Here is a 6,354-nt window from a genome sequence, read left to right on the forward strand (position 1 = left end):
CATTTTGGAGTAGATTTGACAAAGGCAAACAATCACGAGTGAATTTAGCTCGTGTTTTATTTTCCATTTGTTAAATCTAGAACTTGTCAAATATAGAGAAGGAATGAAAAACAGAGCATGATAATGAAGACGAATAATTCTTGTTATTCATTTCATGCATCGAGTGCTGTATATTTAGATTTTACAAAAGGAATAAAAAATACAATAAGAAGGAATATTTACAATCCAGCTCATCTAACAAACTAACTATAAAATCTTCTAGAAGACTCTAGCTAAAAGCTACGTATCGTGTTTATTCGTAATTCTAGCTACATGTACAAGTAAAGTCACTCGAGCTCTATAGGCGCCTGGGTTCTTTAACTTGTGCTATGCTATCTGCGCTCAAGCTGTTTCTTTGTTCCCTCGATTGCTTGTTGCTAACTTGATAGAACTTGCTTTCATAGTCACAAATTGAATTACAAAAGGTGTCCAACTCTCCACCTTAACTCCCATGGCCAGCCACCTTTGCACCTAATCAAAGCCATAATCATTATAGACCAATATGGGAAATATTTTAATTAAAATATTATTATTTAATACTTTAACAATAAGTCATTATCTAGCGAGTTAAAAATAGAATACTCAAAAAAGCTCAAAACTCTTTTTATTATTATGTCACATCAACACACCAAACCCCCTTTTTTCAAAGGTATTGTAAAATAAAACTCATTCTAAAAAGGTTTAAAAAACTCAAAAGATTGTTGTAAGAATGGTTAAAGATATGTTTCTAAACTCCAAATCATTATTACTAGTGGCTAGCCGACTACAAGTATACAACCCCAAGAAGATCTTATGGGACTGAAAAGCACCATCGATCGACACCCAACAACATGAAAGCGCGAGGTGCAAAATGTAGTTAGCATCAGCCTTTTGGTGCTGAATTAATGATAACCATTTGTTAGCGGTGGCTTTTATATATACTCTTGAAGAATCATTTATTCAAATTGTTGAAAATTTCAATCCTTAAATGTGATGGGAGTTGTGATTGGCATGAAACAAGTAATAAAAGAGAAGTTTAAATAAGAAAAAATAAATAAAAATAGTAGAATAATTTGAAATATTTTACGCTTATATAGAGTAATTTGAGAAACTCTAGGGCATCTCCATTCCATAATATATATATATATATATATATATATATATATATATATATATATATATATATATATATATATATATATATATATATATATATATATATATATATATATATATTCTCTTGCAAATACAAAACTCAAAGATTACGTAAATATTGTAATTACATAAATATATATATATATATATATTCTCTTGCAAATACAAAACTCAAAGTTAACGTAAATATTGTAATTACATAAACGCCACTTTGATCGTCTAGTTGGCGTACGTACTAAATACTCCACTGTCTCAATCACCATGGTAACCACAGTCAGCTTGATGCTTTTGCCTAAAAAGATTCGCTTCAACACAATCCTGATATGCACGTGACTCCAACCCACGTTTGTATAAGTAAAGCTAAAAACAAGATCAAATAATTGCTAGGGTTAAGTAATTTAATTAATTTGGACTATACAGTTATACAGTGTATCATTATTTCAAGCGAATAAAGTTTAATTAATTTGTGCAATTAATTAATGAGATGATGTGGCTTATTTTGCGTCACTCATTACGCATTGTAGGCACGTAATTCTTAAAATTGATCTAGAAGATATAAAAGTTTGATGAAGAGACCTTTTAGTCCGAAAATTACCCCCTTTTGTATCCTGATAGTCCACCCCGTATTAGCTTTTGACCCTAAATTTATTTGCTTATGCTACACGTGCATTGAGATGTTATAGATGTTGACAAATACCTGACAACAAAATTGCTGCATGCTTCGTTAATGACAACATTAGTTATCTAATGATAAGCTGTGTAACACGTACGCTTACCGACTACGATAAAGTTGATTACATATATGCTAGACACCACAAAAGGTGGCCTTGTACATGTGAGCGGTTATTTTCTTTTATTTTTATAAAAAAAAATATATATAATAAAAAAAAAATCAAAACAATAACACATAACTCTACTTTCTTTAAAAATAAAAAATAAAATGCAAAATTTCTTTTAACTGTGTCGATCATATCAATTTTTTTTTTTTTTTTGGGGGGGGTGGTATTTGAACCTAAAACACGTTTTGTTTTGAAGTAATTAAACTAATGCGGAAAGATGATCTTAACAAATTAAAATTAAAATTGTATATTAATTTAAATAATACACGAAAAGAGAAGTAATTGGCCGGGTGGGCATTTTTACCTTAAAGAAAAAAAGGGAGTTATATATATATATATCCTGATCAAAAATCTTTGGAAGCCTAATTAATCTTCATATATCTTTGTTATATATATCTTCGTTGCTACGAACTAAGCAACCTTTCTTAGTTAAACTAGACATTGAGTTATTCTCTTATTAATTTTTTGATAAGCAATTAATTAAGTACTAGTTAATTACTTAAGTTTGATTTCTCAACACTAAGGACGAAGTGACCAACCAAACTTTTTCACAAGTTAATTAATCAAACTTCAAAGGGTACTTCAGAATCTATTAATTGCAGCTTTTTCGACCGTAAACCTCAAAGATCGATGTAAATATTGAAATGACATAAACTCCCCTTAATAGTCTACTTGGAGAGTTGGAGTGCTGAATACTCCAATGAACACTTTTAACCCTATTCGCAGGACCCTAAAGAAAATTCAAACCTGAAATGCTGGAGGTCAAGACATTCTTTTTAACTTTAGAAGATTCAAAATAACCCCACAAAATCTAGAGAAAGCGACATGTTTAGCATGGGTTAGGTAGCCCCTCGGCTCTATAAATAACAATAATTGTTCTCCACTCTAAGGTTATCCATACCATTCGACTACAGATTAGAGGGCCCTTCGTTTAATTATCTAGTATGATTTTCTCTATCTTTTGTAGATGTTTTACATTATTTGATATTTTGACCTGATTTCTCCATTGATATCTAGATATTTGATTTGAATCGTTAAGATAAATTTTTTTGTTGATTTGCAATTTACTCGTTTTCTCTATCTTTTGTAGATGTTTTACATTATTTGATATTTTGACCTGATTTCTCCATTGATATCTAGATATTTGATTTGAATCGTTAAGATAAATTTTTTTGTTGATTTGCAATTTACTCGTTTTGTGAACTGCTTGAGATTTTCTTTTTCCAATATATATATATGTTTTGGTTTTTCATTGATTTCTGGTTAACTATATATATATATATATATCGCATGATCATTGGATATTACGTACAGAATCTTTCTTCATGAATAAAATAGGAAAAGACAATATTGACCTTTATGTCATTAAAAAGTACGGCCAGGCAATATCGGCTTTTATGCTCCCCAGCAACCAGACAAGCACCTTAGCTTCGTCCTTTCTCAGTCCAACTACTCCTCCATCGTTACTCTTCACCTTTGTTGTCGTTGTTGGGGACGGTCAAGCACTGGAGAGAGTGGAAGACGTCAATGGCGATGCGGGTGGTTTTGTGAGCGATTCTTTTGAGAAGGATGGACAAGGTCCGACCAAGTAGAGCTCGGGCCCTCCGGTGAGGATTCAGAGCTTCTGGAGCTCCTTGTGGAGTCCAACTTCGGAGATGTGCTGGTTGTGGTAGTTGAGGCGGGCTTCGTTAGAGTTCAATTAAAAGAGTCCTAATATTAAGATTTTTACATTTAATCTAGGATGAGTTAGCTCGAGTGGCAAGTCAAATATTGGCTCTAGTATTTAATGAAGCATCATGTTTAAGGTTCAATTCCGCAGGCGAAAGTGGAAGTTTTTCTGGACTGTGTGAAGGGATGCTTTGCACGGTATCCTGTGAATTTATTCGGAGCTTCACAACACGGTTATCTTAAAAAAAACAAATATATTTTATGTTAAGCTGATCATGTCTCACTCTATGTAATTTTCCAAATTTTTTAAGTTTAATTTTTCTCATGCTTCGTAATTTGACTTGGTATTTATGCATAGATTTTAAAGAATAAAATGTTGATTGCAACAGTTGAAAAGTAAAAATAGAAAGAAAATATTTTGTTATTCAAAAGCACTTCCTTCATTACTTTGTCACTTAATTAATTTGTTCTTTTTGCTCGATCTGTTTTATAATTACAGGATCGGCAGAAAGTGAGATTGACCGACCGACTATGGCTGCAAGACCAGGAGATCAAGTCGTGTTTACCAATTATAAGCCTAAACTGCTGTTCAAGAAGAAATTGACAAAAAGTGATTTAGAAAGAATGTATTTACCGCGATCGGAAGTTTCCAAAATCTGCCCCGCAGCTTTTGATCGTCCTTCAAATGAAAGTCAGCGTACTGATCCAACCCAACTTCTAGTCTATGACCCTAACGGGACTCGCTGGAGCATGAATTTAACAGAAACTTCTGATGGAAGATGGAGGCTCAGCGCAGCAGATTGGGGCCCATTTGCTCGTGAATGGAACTTCAGTGAAGGACAGGAAATCAAATTTACTGAGTACAAGTGCAACAGAGGAACAGAGGAAAGATTCCTCGTGATTGGTCGTGTCCAAATTCTTGGAGGAGTAATTGGGTAGATTTGAAATGATTGGTGGTGAATGCAGTTTTATTGTTATGTCTAAATAAATTGCTCTCTCAGGGCATTGGATTAGATATATAGGGCAGCGTGGTTTGTCTTCTGCTTTGAGCGAGGAGTACGTACGTAGGCTTTTTTAATATTATGAATTATGTGTGTATGCTGTTGTTGTAAGAATGAGAGTTAAGGTGATCAAATAAAATCAAATATTTGGACTTCTTTTATTTCTATTTTTTGTGGATCACAAAACATTGAAACGTATATATATCACATGCATCCAAATTAAATATATAACAACTAAGGAATAGCTGGACATTATCATAACTCAAGCGTTAACAATAACATTAGTCAAAGTAAATTCTGTTTAATTTTTTTTTTTTTTTGGATGAATCAATCCTTTATAAACCAAACACAAAAGAAAACGTCACTCCAGTAAACACTGGATACACCTTACAAACAAGATATCAAACTTTCTACACATCAAACTAACAACCAAACAAAATACTGCACAGCCAAAATCCACAGAACAACTAAAACCAGAACCAAAACAACATTTTTACAAACACCACTGCTATGATAGACTACCCGAGAGATTCTTCAGCTTCCTACTAGACAAGACCCGAGTTCTAACATCCCCTTTAATCCGAGCAACAAGAGCTTCTTCAATCAAAGGAGTATTACCATAACAAAGGTCATTCCTCAACTTCCACAAATGATATATAGTTGCTGCCAAACAAAGTTTACAGAGTATATTTCGCAGACTTTTACCTTTCAAACTGTAGCTCCAGACCAAAATATCATCCCAGTACACACAAGGGTTAGAAACACAACAAGCATCCATCAAATGATGCCAAACTCTTCTATAGAAACTACATTGGAAGAACAAATGATCAATCGATTCCAAGCACCCATAACAAAACCGACATAGAGGATTTCCAGTAAATCCCCAGCCACACATACGTTCTTTGGTAGTAAGAGCATTCCTACAAACAAGCCATAACATGAAAGCATGTCGAGGAATGGCCAATGGAAACCACACAACCTGCCACCAAGGAACTTCAGAGGCTTTAGTCCGAAGAGAATTCCAAGTCTCCGAACATGAGTAGGTTCCCCTTCTAGATTTCCACATAGGAATATCAGCTTCACCAATGGCAATATTTGGAAGTTGACTCTGAATATGAACCAAAGCTTCCGAACGAGCAGGGGGCCAAATCCAATTTCCATTTTTTAGAACAGTAGACAGCTTAGCATCAATGCTAATCCCGGAATCATAAACTATCTGAAATCCATAGATATCAACAAGCCTACCAGTCGGGTGCCAAGCATCAAACCAGAGAGATATATCATGACCTTTCCCAACTTTAAAGCTTAGAAAATCCTTAGCTACATCCCGGAGCTTGAGATTCTTTTTCCAACTCCAAGAACAAATCTTAGGTAGAGGAATATGCCAGAAACTCCTCCCCTTCAACCAGTTTTGCTCGACCCATGCAACCCGTAAAGAACCGGCTTGATAAAACAAGTTCCATATATGGTTAAGCATGGCAGCACAATTCCAAACATCAAGCTTCCTAAGTCCAAGACCTCCCTCAGACTTTGGAAGGCAGACTTTGTCCCAAGCAACTTTAGCTTTAGCTTCGGTATCCTTCCCATTCCACAAAAATCTGTTAATTTTCTGTTCAATAATCCGGATCACTTTCTTAGGGAGAATGAACACTCTAGCCCAAAAAATTTGAAGG

At 34.2% G+C, this 6,354-nt stretch overlaps 1 long non-coding RNA gene across 1 annotated transcript; it reads left to right on the forward strand.

Moving 5' to 3' along the window:
* The first annotated feature begins 2,921 nt into the window (after window positions 1–2,921).
* Window positions 2,922–4,842, forward strand: LOC133874749 (uncharacterized). The gene is made up of 2 exons (XR_009901365.1): window positions 2,922–2,954; window positions 4,180–4,842. It is a non-coding gene; the product is annotated as an uncharacterized LOC133874749 (long non-coding RNA).
* The last annotated feature ends 1,512 nt before the right edge of the window (window positions 4,843–6,354 follow it).

Source organism: Alnus glutinosa, chromosome 8, assembly GCF_958979055.1.
Source record: "Alnus glutinosa chromosome 8, dhAlnGlut1.1, whole genome shotgun sequence".
Taxonomy (NCBI): Eukaryota; Viridiplantae; Streptophyta; class Magnoliopsida; order Fagales; family Betulaceae; genus Alnus; species Alnus glutinosa.